Source organism: Caretta caretta, chromosome 1, assembly GCF_965140235.1.
Source record: "Caretta caretta isolate rCarCar2 chromosome 1, rCarCar1.hap1, whole genome shotgun sequence".
In the NCBI taxonomy this organism is placed as follows: domain Eukaryota; kingdom Metazoa; phylum Chordata; order Testudines; family Cheloniidae; genus Caretta; species Caretta caretta.
The window spans coordinates 264086264-264100737 of NC_134206.1; the positions used below are offsets into that span (position 1 = coordinate 264086264).

Here is a 14474-nt window from a genome sequence, read left to right on the forward strand (position 1 = left end):
GAACAACGCTTCCTCAGCTCTCATCCCCTAATGCCCCTACTCTACTTGCGCTACATTGATGACATCTTCATCATCTGGACCCATTGAAAAGAAGCCCTTGAGGAATTCCACCATGATTTCAACAATTTCCATCCCACAATCAACCTCAGCCTGGACCAGTCCACACAAGAGATCCACTTCCTGGACACTACGGTGCTAATAAGCGATGGTCACATAAACACCACCCTATACCAGAAACCTACTGACTGCTATTCCTACCTACATGCCTCCAGTTTTCATCCAGATCACACCACACGATCCATTGTCTACAGCCAAGATCTACGATACAACCGCATTTGCTCCAACCCCTCAGACAGAGACAAACACCTACAAGATCTCTATCAAGCATTCTTACAACTACAATACCCACCTGCTGAAGTGAAGAAACAGATTGGTAGAGCCAGAAGAGTTCCCAGAAGTCATCTACTACAGGACAGGCCCAACAAAGAAAATAACAGAACGCCACTAGCCGTCACCTTCAGCCCCCAACTAAAACCTCTCCAATGCATCATCAAGGATCTACAACCTATCCTGAAGGACGACCCATCACTCTCACAGATCTTGGGAGACAGGCCAGTCCTTGCTTACAGACAGCCCCCCAACCTGAAGCAAATACTCACCAGCAACCACACACCACACAACAGAACCACTAACCCAGGAACCTATCTTTGCAACAGATCCTGTTGCCAACTGTGTCCACATATCTATTCAGGGGACACCATCACAGGGCCTAATCACATCAGCCACAATATCAGAGGCTCGTTCACCTGCACATCTACCAATGTGATATATGCCATCACGTGCCAGCAATGCCCCTCTGCCATGTACATTGGTCAAACTGGACAGTGTCTTCGTAAAAGAATAAATAGACACAAATCAGACGTCAAGAATTATAGCATTCAAAAAGCAGTTGGAGAACACTTCAGTCTCTCCGGTCACTCGATTACAGACCTAAAAGTGGCAATACTTCAACTAAAAAACTTCAAAAACCGACTCCAACGAGAGACTGCTGAATTGGAATTAATTTGCAAACTGGATACAATTAACTTAGGCTTGAATAGAGACTGGGAGTGGATGGGTCATTACACAAAGTAAAACTATTTCCCCATGTTTATACCCCCCTCCCCCCACTGTTCCTCAGACATTCTTGTCAACTGCTGGAAATGGCCCACTTTGATTATCGCTACAAAAGGTCATCCCCGTCCCCCCCGAGCTGGTAATAGCTCACCTTAAGTGATCACTCTGGTTACAGTGTGTATGGTAACACCCATTGTTTCATGTTCTCTATGTACATAAATCTCCCCACTGTATTTTCCACTGAATGTATCCGATGAAGTGAGCTGTAGCTCATGAAAGCTTATGCTCAAATAAATTTGTTAGTCTCTAAGGTGCCACAAGTACTCTTTTTCTTTGTACTCAGAGTAGTTATCAATGGTTTGCTGTCAAACTGGAGGGACATATCTACTAGGGTTCCACAAGAGTCTGTCCTGTGTCTAGAATTAATCAGTATGTTTATTAAATACTGAGATGATGGAATGGAGAGTTTGCTTATCACATTTTTGAATGACACTCAACTGGGAGGGGTTACAAGCACTTTGGAGGACAGAATTAGAATTCAAAAGGACCTGGATATATTGGAGAATTGATCTGAAATCAACAAGATAAATTTCAGTAAAGGCAAGTGCAGAGTTCTACACTGAGGAAGGAAAAAATCAAAATGAGCAAATACAAAATGGGAAATAATTGGGAAAGCAGCAACACTGCAGGAGAAGATCTTATAGTTGTAGCGGATCACAAATTATTACTCATATTCAATGTGATGCAGTTTCAGAAAAGGCAAATATTCTGTATCTTGTGTAGTAACAGGAATGTTGTGTGTAAAACATGGGAGGTAGTGGGAGGTTCCATTTTATGTGGCATTGGTGATGCCTCAGATGGTGGATTGTGTCCAGTTTGGGGTACAACACTTTAGGAAAGTTGTAGACAAGAGAGTTCAGAGGAGAGCAACAAAAAAGATAAAAAGTCTTGACCTATGAGGAAAAGTTAAAAAAATGGGGTATGTTTAGTCTTGAGAAATGAAGACTGGGGGGTGACCTGATAACAGTCTTCAAATATGTTAAGGGCTATCACAGAGAAGATGAGGAGTACTTGTGGCACCTTAGAGACTAACCAATTTATTTGAGCATGAGCTTTCGTGAGCATCCGATGAAGTGAGCTGTAGCTCACGAAAGCTCATGCTCAAATAAATTGGTTAGTCTCTAAGGTGCCACAAGTACTCCTTTTCTTTTTGCGAATACAGACTAACACGGCTGTTACTCTGAAAACAGAGAAGATGGTGATCAATTATTCTCCATGTCCATTGAAGGTAGGACAAGAACTAATGTGCTTAGCCTGCAGCATGGGACCCTTGGGTTAGATATTAGGAAAAACTTTCTAACTATAAGGATAGTTAAGTACTGGACTAGCTTATCAAGGGGGCTGTGGAATCCCCATCATTGGAGGTTTTTAAGAACAGGTTAGACAAACATCTGTCAGGGATGGTCTAGGCATAGTTGGTCTTGCCTCAGTGTGTTGGGATGGAGTGGATGACCTCTCAAGGTTTCCTGCAGTTCTGCATTTATATGATCCTGATAGCTGTTGAGCTCTGCTGGTATAAGGGGGTAAGCAAGAGCCTGGAATAGTATGGAAATAAAGCAAGGAAAAGAGTCCCTTATTATAGGACCGGGGGTGGGAAATCCTGGCAGCCCTGGTGGGGACATATAAGTATGCCAAAACAAAACAAGCCAAATCCCACGAGTCCTTTCAAATTACTAACAAGGAGCAAAGCATGAAAATATCTTGTGTCCATACAATTCCTGCCCAGAACTTTTTGCACCTTCATTGTCACCATCCTGCATTTAGATATTGACATATCCTGGAAAGGGAAAGCCAGGGCCCAGGAGATAGATACAGAGTTGTAGTAAGAATTACTTTTAAAAGCTTGCCAGGTTGGCGATCAGAGAAAGGGGAGTAGGAGTCTGAAATATAGATTTTAAGAGACAATCAGCCATACACCTTTTCAGCGTTGTGCAACATATGATGCGTTCTTATTCTGGATAAATGGGGACAGGGTCGCTTGTCCTGTGTTTTGAAGATGAATATTGTGAAGAATGAATTTAGTTCTCAGTTTCCCATGTCCTCCTGCTCAGCCCACCTCATAGTCTTTCAGTTGCATAGATTAGCATTGTTTTTTCTCTCATCTGAATTCAAGTAGCCTGGTCAAAGATAGGGCAAATCATACTTCTTTACTTGAAAGTGTAAGCCGTTGCTTTGTTTCTGAGTAGAAAGAAGCAATAGGAAAAACACTGCTGATGGACTGTAACTCTGAGAAATGTAGGTTTTCCCTTTGAAGCTTGACAATCTTTGGCAAGTGTTGCTATCCAAGTGGACTTCTCAGCCCTGAAAATTTGCAGCTTTCATCAAGGTTTTGGTAAAAGCAAGTTGTGTTTGGACTCCGGCACTACAATGAATAAACCATATGATTTGTAAAATCACTTTCCCTCTATTGTTTTCTTGAAACTTGAATCTGATGGGGTCAAATGACATTGCTGTACTCCAGCAGTTCCCAAACTGTGGGTCGGGACCCCAAAGTGGGTCACAACCCCATTTTAATGGGGTTGGCAAGGGCTGGTATTAGCCTTGCTGGGGCCCAGGACTGAAGCCCGAGCTCTACTGCCTGGGGCCGAAGCCCTAGGGCTTGAGCCCTGAGTGTGGGGGGAGCCCTCAGGTAACAGGCCTCCCACCTGGCGCTGAAGCCCTTGGGATTCGACTCTTGTCCCACCGCTCCCCACCACCAAGAGCGGTGGAACTCTGGCTTTGGTTTTGCCACCCCCCACCAGGGGTGGCAGGGCATGGGTGGGCTCAGGTTTCAGTCCCCGCTCTTGGGGTCATGTAGCAATTTTTGTTCTCAGAAGTGGGTGATGGTGCAATGAAGTTTGAGAACCCCTGCTCTAGTCTCTGGACTAGCATAGGAAACCATCAAATCAAGATCTACTGACCCTGCCCGATTGAAATTTTAGGGCTCCTTAGGTTCTGTGAGATTAAATTCCATATTTCACCGAACCTTATTGAGGGAAGAACTTGGTGTTCAGGTAACTGGTCTTGTGTGGGATCCATGGAACTTTGAGCAAGCTGCTGTGAACCCCTTTTGCTGAATACTTGTTTTCAATTTGACAAGGATGTGAGAGCCAATAGAAGCTTGTTTTTATTTAGAAAAAGGCACACGTGTTAAGAGATAGATATTCAGGCCTGTCTGTAAAGGCCTATACTCTTAAGAATTTAGGTGTATTCTTACCACTTGGCTAGTTATAGAGGTATAAAAGAAAGAATCAAAATCACTGTCTGCCGGTGTAAGAGCCTTCTCTTACTGTGACAGTCTGAGGCCCTGTTCTTAGGCTAAGGCCTTTGGCTAAGCAAGAGAGGCAGCCATAAGCTGGGAAGCGACCGGTCACATCCTCACATTCCAACCTAGTCACATTGAAATAAGGTGCTATTGGGCTGTTAGGAATACAATCCTGTCCTGATAATGCCTATCGCCTCCAGAGAAAGGGAAGTGCCTAGAAAATGTAAAAGGAAACTTAGTTTGATAGCATCCTGTCTGGCAAGAACTCACTTATCAATAGCTGGGATGTAAAATCCTCACTTCTGTATTGTTTTATCATTATAGTTCCCACTTTGCTATTGTTTGTCTGTATAATCTCTGTCTGGTTCTGTGATTGTTCTTGTCTGCTGTATAATTAATTTTGCTGGGTGTAAACTAATTAAGGTGGTGGGATATAATTGGTTACAGAATCATGTTACAATATGTTAGGATTGGTTAGTTGAATTTCAGTAAAATGATCGGTTAAGATATAGCTAAGCAGAACTCAAGTTTTACTATATAGTCTGCAGTCAGTCAGGAAGTGGGTGTGGGTATGTGGGGGGGAAATGGGAACAGGGAGTGGGGGTGGGGAAATTGGAATCTTTTTTTGCTAAAGGGGGAAATGGGAACAGGGACACAGGTAAGCCTCCGTGGTGTAAGAGCTGGGAAGGGGGACACTAAGGAAGGAAACTGGAATCATGCCTGCTGGAAGTTCACCTCAATAAACATCGAATTGTTTGCACCTTTGGACTTCGGGTATTGTTGCTCTCTGTTCATGCGAGAAGGACCAGGGAAGTAAGTGGGTGAATGAATAAGCCCCCTAACAACATGGATACTATCCTCTAGGTTGAGCAAGGTCACAACTTGTAATGCAAGTTTGAAGGCGCCCTTAGGAGGCTACCTACTGTAAAACTAAGTTGATAGGAAGGCAGAGAAATCACTGGTAAACTGGCTATCTAGATTCTTGACATTAAGAGAAATGACAAATGCAGAACAGCTCAAATTTTTATTCGATACATGGTAGCTGGAAAACTACCTTGAATTTGTGTTCAATGTGGAGGTTGGGTGTAGAGTCATATTTGAATACACACTCTGGCCAGATTTTGAGTACAGTGTCTGAATGTCTATTTCTTTGACAGGAGAAAACAAGAAATAGTGTTGATGGTAAGTGATTGGACTACAGAAAAGTTAGAGGAAGTTACTTCTTGTAAATAGTCTCAAACAACCACTTGTTCTGAATTATGCCATTCCAGACCTTAATGAAAGTAAAGGAGTACTTGTGGCACCTTAGAGACTAACCAATTTATTTGAGCATAAGCTGTCGAGGGCTAAAGCCCACTTCATCAGATGCATGCAGTGGAAAATACAGCAGGAAGATGTACATATATGTATATATACACATACACACAGAGAACATGAAAAAATGGCAACTCTAACAAGAGCAATCAATTAAAGTGGGCTATTATCAGCAGGAGAAAAAAAACCTTTTGTAAGGTTTTTTTTTCTCCTGCTGATAATAGCCCACTTTAATTGATTGCTCTTGTTAGAGTTGCCATTTTTTCATGTTCTCTGTGTGTATGTGTATATATACATATATGTACATCTTCCTGCTGTATTTTCCACTGCATGCATCTGATGAAGTGGGCTTTAGCCCTCGAAAGCTTATGCTCAAATAAATTGGTTAGTCTCTAAGGTGCCACAAGTACTCCTTTTCTTTTTGCGAATACAGACTAACACGGCTGTTCCTCTGAAACCTGTCCTTAATGAAAGTAGCAGTCTTCTACCTGCGAGGTTCTGGCAGGCAGAGGCACCAACTTCCTGAGTTCTCAGGTGGTGCTCGACCCCCCCCCTTCCTCAAGCTTCACCCCACCTCTTCCCGCCCCCACCTTGCCTCTTCCTGCCCCTGCTCCTCCCCCAGTGTCTCCTGCATGCTGCTGAACAGCTGATCACCAGCAGGCAGGAGGCCCCGGGGGAAAAGGTGGGAGGAGCTGGTCAGCAGGGCCCACCAGCAAGCGGGAGGCACTGTGGGGAAAGGGGAGTAGCTGACTGGTGGGGCTGCCAATGGGTGCTGAGCACCCACTACTTTTTTTCCATGGGTGCTCCGGCGCATCCACACAGTCAGAACCTATGCCACAGGTCTTCCTGGTTGTGTTTTTTCCTCTTCTTAACTTGCATTACATGATAAGCTTACTGTTATTTGTTGTACACGTCTAATTTAAATTGTGAGCTTGCAGCAACATATTTCCTTATTCCTTTGGCACTAGATACTTGTAATCTTAGGTCTGGATATTTCTTTGGATTTAAATTGAAGTTACCAAGAACAAGTCAATTTATCTGATAAGGAGACTGGTTTCAGAGTGGTAGCCGTGTTAGTCTGTATCAGCAAAAAAAAGAAAACCGAGGCGTACTTGTGGCACCTTAGAGACTAACAAATTTATTTGGGCATAAGCTTTCATGGGCTAAAACCCACTTCATTGGATGCATGCAGTGGAAAATACAGTAGGAAGATTCTCCAACAAAAAAGCTTCAAAAACAGACTCCAACAAGAAACTGCAGAATTGGAATTAATTTGTAAACTGGACCCTATTAAATTAGGCTTGAATAAATACTGAGAGTGGATGGGTCATTACCAGGGGTGAAAGTAAGTCTAGGGCCTTACCGGTATGGGCCTGGGCTGGGCTGGGGCCAGCTCTGGCCCCCGGAAGGGGTGGGGCCTCAGGTGGAAGGGGCAGGGCTGGGGGTCAGAGTCAGCCCCGGCCCACCGTGTACCAGCAAGTGCTTCCTTCCCGCTCCCCGGGGTAACAACGGCAGCCGGGGGCTCTGGCAGCGGTTTAAAGGGCCCCGGGCGGTAGCGGCGGCCAGAGCCCTGGGCCCTTTAAATCATCCCCGGAGCTCCACCACCACTTCCCCAGGGCTCCAGCAGCAAGGCTCCGGGGATGGGGCTCCGGCCGCCACTACCTCCCCGAGCCCTTTAAATCATCCCTGGAGCCCTGGGGAAGCAGCGGTGGGGCTCTGGGGCCATTTAAAGGACCTAGGGCTCCGCTGCCGCTACCGCCCCGGGCCCTTTAAATCGCCGCCCCAGGGCTCCGGCAGTAATTTAAAGGGCCAGAGGCTCCAGCTGCTGCTGGGAGCCGCAGGCCCTTTAAATTGCACCTGGGGAAGCCGATCCATCCCGGTACGGCACATGGGCTCTTGCCGGTACGCCGTACCGGGGTGTACCGGCTTACTTTCACCTCTGGTCATTACACAAAGTAAAAACTATTTCCCCATGCTAATCTTTCCCCTACTGTTACTCGCACCTTCTTGTCAGCTGTTTGAAATGGGCCATCCTGATTATCACTACAAAAGTTTTTTTTCTCCTGCTGATTATAGCCCACCTTAATTGATTAGTCTCGTTACAGTTGGTATGGCAACACCCATTTTTTCATGTTCTCTGTGTATATATCTCTTCCTACTGTATTTTCCACTGCATGCATCCAATGAAGTAGGTTTTAGCCCATGAAAGCTTAAGCCCAGATATATTTTTTAGTCTCTAAAGTGCCACAAGTACGCCTCATTTTTTTTTTTGCTGATAAGGAGAGTAGTCTATGTATAAATAGGACTTCTGTTTTGGGGGGTTTAATCATTTCATTTTTCAGGGTTTATTTTTTAGCAATTTTTGAGTTTTATGAAGATGTCCAAAAATTGGGGTTTTTTGGGGCTCTTTGTACATATGGTAATGAGTCATGTATATTATTACTTATTTCAGTATCATATACTGTAATGAGTAATCTCTTTGAGATGTTCCTTAGTGAACTTTAGTATAGTGCTTTAGTGCATACCAGCAGGGCCTATGTAGACCAATTAATATGCAACACATTAGTGCACGTTAGAAATCTCACCTCCATAGTGCACCATTTCCAGAGTTTATTGGATAAACACCAATTTCTTTTTTAATTGGGAGGGTTTTGTGGGGCAAACCTAAAGTCAGAAGCCTTATGTATAAGCCTAAGGTGAAAATTCTTCTCTTGTCTTTTAGATTGTCTGAAGGTTTTTCAGATTAATAGTTTCATTAATGGATTTATCCAGAGAATCTCCTAAGAATATTGCACCAGCAGAGAGTCCAGAAGTGGTGAGATATGGTATATCTAGTACAGAAGTTGAAGAGAAGACACATGGCAGCAGATGCAAGAAGAGTGGTCACTGGAATCAGTTGTTGCATGAAATATAAACAGAGCACAACTCTTTAAAGCAATTTAAACATTTTTGTTGTTGTTGTTTTTTAGAGATTTGTTTGCACCAGCAGGATATTCTGGCGGTTTACCATACAACAAAGTAGTTTGGAAAGAGGAAGTGGAAGCCTCTCTCAAAGTGAGTTGTGAGTTTTCTGTTTTGTCATCCACTCTATTCTTTGGAGTCAAATTCCTGTTGTGGGATACATTTTCTTTGCAAGTTTCAAGATAAACATTCATTGTAGGGACATAAACTATAAACAACAAGTGTAGTAAATGTACATGTCATGACCATTTATTTTTTTCTCCTCAGGATGCAACCATTCAGACTTTAACATTTAAGTGATCCAGACTGCATGCATCTGATGAAATGAGCTGTAGCTCACGAAAGCTCATGCTCAAATAAATTTGTTAGTCTCTAAGGTGCCACAAGTACTCCTCTTCTTTTTGCGGACACAGACTAACACGGCTGCTACTCTGAAACCAGACAGGATACAGATTCCCTTTTTTGCTTCTTTATTTTGAAGGTTTCCTGTCTGCATAAGACTTAGAGACTGAAATATCCAATGAATGAGCAAACCTTCTGGAGGGAGTTTGAAGTTCTCTTCTTGAAGGAGGTATCTGTTAAATTATAAGGAAGAGAACAGGAATACTTGTGGCACCTTAGAGACTAACAAATTTATTAGAGCATAAGCTTTCATGGGCTACAGCCCACTTCATCGGATGCATAGAATGGAACATATAGTTTACCAGCCCTCAAAAGAACAGTAATTTTGAGATGATTATGTAAAGTTGTCTGGTATTTCTCTGATGAAGGTGAAGTAAAATAATTCAGAAGGATTCTAGATAGATGCAGAGATACCAGACAGTGAGAAGGTGCAGAAAACCTGCAATTAGCCATGTATAATAAAGACAGTTTTATTTCAGGACAGTGGCTGTGAAACATAGCTCTCTCCCCCATACATGGTTTTGCATTCTGTAGTCTGGTCACAGCCTTACTGTTTGAAGGAGGAAGTTTGGACCTATGGCTCATTGGGCTAAGGTCAGAAGCCACTTGGTAGCTTCTGGTTAGAGCTCAAATCGTCAGTGACCAACAAGGAGTTTTGCAAGTAACAGCAGTTTTCATACATAGACAGGTATTGTAGCTTTAGAACACATTTTACCTTTAGAAGTGTATTTATGTTTAGCTGCTTCATTTGGTCAGGGAAGGCACTGCACATTGCTGCATTTGGAACACCCAAAATATGAGGCAAACCCACTGGTTTTGAAATATGAGGCAAACCCACAGGTAAGCCTGTGAAAGAAGTAGCACCTTTGCTGTTGGATTTCTCCCATTGATGAAGGATAAGCTCCAGAACAATTCTCTATGGTAAAAAGTGACAAGAGGTTGGGTTGGGGTTTTTTTGGTTGTTGTTTCTGTGAACTGTAGATCACTGAAGACATGAAACAGGCCTGCTAATTAAGGTGCTTGTTGTTTCCGTTTGAGGGGTTATGAACAGATCACTTAGGAAATCAAAAAGAAATACATAGAGAAAAAATACAGAAAAGGTTTTGCAAAGAAGAGCCCACTAACCTGAAAACATGGAAGATAAACATTGTTTAAAAAAAAGGCCTTCAATGAACAGGCTAGCTCAGGGGTTCTCAACCTTCTTTTTGAGGCCTCCCAACATGTCATAAAAACTCCATGGCCCACCTGTGCCTCAACAACTTTTTCTGCATATAAAAGCCAGGGCTGGGGTCATGGGGCAGCAAGCAGGAAAATTGCCTGGGGCCCCATGCCCAGGGGGCCCTGTGAAACTAAGCTGCTCAAGCTTCAGCTTCAGCCTTGGGTGGCAAGGCTTAGGGACCCAGGCTTCAGACCTGGATGGTGGTGCTTCATCTTTCTGCCCTGGGCCCCCATGAGTCTAATGCCGGCCCTGCTCGGTGGACCCTCTGAAACCTGTTCATGGCCCCCCAGGGTCAGGGAGCTCCAGACTCCTAGTTGAGAACTGCTGGGCTAGCTGATAGAGACATTTAAATTGAGCAACACATGCCTGTAAAATGCTGATTATGACCACTGTGGTGCTAAAATTCAGCTGAGCTGTCTACCTACATAGTGGTAGAAACTGTGAGTCAGAGTTGGTCATTTTGCAGTTTAGAAATACCAGGTCATTTTCAGGGACAGGAGGGATTGTGTCCCTTGGAGTTTTGTCTTAAATGCTGTTTTGTTTATTTGCACTGTTTCTTTAAAGAAGTTTGCCTGAAATGGATACCAGACTGGTATAAAAAGCTGTTCTATCAGACCAGCACATCTGGAGGCAGTCTGGTTGCAAATCTGGCTTTGAAGTGTTGAAGCCAGGTTATTGTGTCTTATTTGTATTCACAGTCAAGCGTTAAACGAAACTTACATGATACATGAGTCACAGTTTTGTTTTAAGAAGCCACCACACCCATTTGTAAGATGAATAAGGAGGATTATCCTTGATAAGGAATCCTTTTCAGCAAAGACTTGAAAATGGGAACTTCTGAATGCAAAGGCAATAGTTTTAAAAGAGAAGCTGTGAACATTCTCGCTTGAAGCCTGTAAATAACCCATTGTACAAAATATATATTGGTATGACAGATGTTTTCCCTTTGAGGGATCTTATGCAGGTAGAGTGGGCACAATCTTGCTTTTGAAACTAGATGAGAATAAAATTGGGCACATTCAGACCAGAACAGACTGCTTCTTAAGTAGCTACCTATTTCCTCTTCAATGTCATCTTTAACTGTTACCAGTACTTCATTAATTTCCCAAAGCAATTCAACACATTTACAAACTATTGAACAGGTAACAAGATTAGGAGGGCTATTAGGGCAGGAACAAGCACTGAGTAGTGTTCTCCCCAAGAGAAAGGACAAGCTCAGATGAATATTTGTAAACTGTTTCCATGAGAACCAGAAAGATTAGTGGATCCAATTGGGAGCAAATGGAGCAGGGAATTGGGACTCAACTGCTGAGTTGTTTCCCCAGCTCTACCGCTGACTTGCTGTGGGATTTTAGGAAAATCACTCAACTGCTTTTTGCCTCCGTTTACCAATTTCTTAAACAGTTCATTCATGCCTTTCTCATAGTGATTTGCAAAATGCTTTGAGTTACTTAAATGATGGACATTTTATAATGGCCAGATCCACAAAGATACTTGGATGCCTAAATCCCTGTTTAGGCTCCACTGCGATCCACATAACTGCCACTTGGTTGCCACCTAACCTTGCAAGCACTTAGCTGACTCATCACCTAATTTTTGCAGTAAAAGTTCCTTAGGCACAGCCTCAGCAGAGCCTTCCCAAAAATGGGGGGGAGGGGGGGAAGCAGGGCCCCTGGCCAAGCCGGAAGCCAGAGTGGGCCAGGAGCCGCAGACCCTCCACCTGCCCAGGATGGGGGTGCCAAGAGTAGCACCCTGCCCAGGGCATGTGGAGGGTTCCCAACTCCCCACAGCTGCCCACGTGGCTCTTACCCCGACCCAACTCTGGCTGGGGCCTCGGAGCTGCAGCCCAGCCACGTGGCCAGGCAGCTGTGAGGAGCCGCGGACCCTCCATCTGCTCTGGGACGGGGACGTGGGCCAGGGGCTGCTCTCGGCCCCCCCCCCCCCCCATCCCAGGCAGGTGGAGGTTCCGCACAGCTTAAACAACTGCCCTGGACTTCCCGGCCAGGCTCCAGCTGCCAGCCTGGCTGGGGGGCAGGGCCTTGGGGGGGATGAGGCGGGGTGGGGGTGGGAGGGCCATGGCCTCCTGGCCCCCCCATTCCAGCGCCGATGCCTAGAGGCACCTAAATTTCTGCCAGTGAGCAGGTACACTGCTGCCCAACTCTAGCTGACCAGGCGCCTATCTCACGCCTAAGCTCCAGCACAGTCCATGAACCAAGGGAAAATAAGTGTTTGTCTGCTTAACTTTCATGTGGGACCCAACCTGGTAAGTGTGCTCAGAGGCTGCCCGCTGAATTATGGCCCATTCAAAATCTGGGCACTGGACAAGATGGCGATGTCCACCTCAACAACTTTAGCCCCATGTTCAGAATAGTAACCTGGGATGTGGGAGCCTTAGGTTCAATTTCCCCCTTAGGCAATGAGGGAGAAATTATTTGATTTGGGGTCTCTCACTTCTCAGGACAATGCTCTAACTGCTGATCTATGGCAGTGATTCTCAGACTTGTTGTATTGGTGACCTCTTTCACAAAGCAAGCCTCTGAGTGCGACAACCCCCCCTTATAAATTAAAAACATATTTTTATATTTATCATTATTTTAAATGCTAAATTTATAACCCTGTTATTTAAAATGAATGTACCTTTTCTCACCACTTTTAAATTAAGACTAAAACACATTTTATTGAATTGTTATAAGCAGAAAAGGTTTTTTTTAAATAGTTAATTCGTTCAATACTGGCTGTGCAAAGAAACTTGAAAATATCACTTTTCACAGCAGCACTGCCTTCAGAGCTGGGTGGCTCATGACCCCCACATAATAACCTCATGACCCCCAATGGGTCATGACCCCCATTTTGAGAACCCCTGATCTATGGTGAGCAGTTACACAAATACTCAGATTTATGTCAATGGGACTACTCATATAACTGCTCACCATTTTAAGTAAGAGGTTCACTGTCTAAAACCAAGGAATGAAAGGACTTATTTAATACATCACACTTAAATATAATCTTCCATGTGAAGATCTCAGTATACTCTACAAATAACAAATAAAGCCTCAACAGAATACCTCTGTGGGGTAGGGCAAGCTAAGCACAGTGGGTTTGCAGATTAAATTGAAAAAGAGAAAATTTAGGCTGACTAGCAGAAAACATTTTCTGATTATGAGATCTATTCAACTTTGAAATAGACCATAAAAAAAGTGTTGGAAGGCCCACCACTTCAGCAGGTAATTTATAAACAGATTAGACAAAGCTGTGGGTTGTATTATAGGAACAATCGCACACTGGTAGATAGAGGAGAAGGGAAATAGTTTAGCAGGAAAGTTAAGGTGCAGAAATCTCTTCAAGTGGCACTGTGGCTGAAACAAAAATGCAAAATGGACACATTGTATAGAACCTACCCTAGAATGACTGGGTACATTGAGTGGGAAAACTTGTATACCTTCTCACTGAGTTTATTCAGCATCTGACCTAATAGATCTTTATGATTGTAACAACCAGCCTTCTGTTCTTTCCCAGTTCACTGCATTTGTGACATCTTTGAATGAACAGGATAAGAGTAGGAGGTACTTTACAAAGGAGAGCCATTTTACATATAAATTACTATGATAATCAGTATTGATGAGAAAGAAACACAAACTTCAGAATCATGTTTGACAGAGTTTTGTAACAAAATTTTTCTAAAGTTTGCTTGTGTGTGGCAGTAGATTAAGGACTAATTTTAAAGCCATTCACTTTGTGCTACTTGCATAAATTTGTTAATCCTGCAAGATGAGATATACCTTTAAGTTTTACATAACAAGTCAGGTTGCTTTTCCACACAGCAAGAAATCTCTCTACTGCAGTTACTTTGCACTAGATGGTGCATGGTGTTCCACAGAATATTGGTCATTTGAGACTGATAGCGTATTAAAGGAACAGATGATAAAAGATGAGGCTCATTGTCCCTCCTGCAGCCCGTTTAAAATGTGGTTTGAAGATTCTGACTTTGTAATGTAATTCCTACATCCAGGGAAGCACAGCCCAGAGACTGCACTGGATCAGTTATCCCATTTTTCAGCTAGGTTTGATTGACACATGAAATGGTTATGTATTAACTACTTGCATACAGTATTTGACTATCTAATAGCTCAAGGCCTTTTATCTTTTTAAAATCCATGT

At 43.5% G+C, this 14474-nt stretch overlaps 1 long non-coding RNA gene across 2 annotated transcripts in view; it reads left to right on the plus strand.

The window, feature by feature from the left end:
- The window catches only part of LOC142070542 (uncharacterized), a 49632-nt gene that overhangs the window by 3224 nt on the left and 31934 nt on the right, over positions 1-14474 (plus strand). For both annotated transcript variants that reach the window (XR_012666396.1, XR_012666395.1), the window contains exon 2: positions 8704-8788. This is a non-coding gene — a long non-coding RNA (uncharacterized LOC142070542). The remainder of the gene's footprint in view (positions 1-8703; positions 8789-14474) is intronic.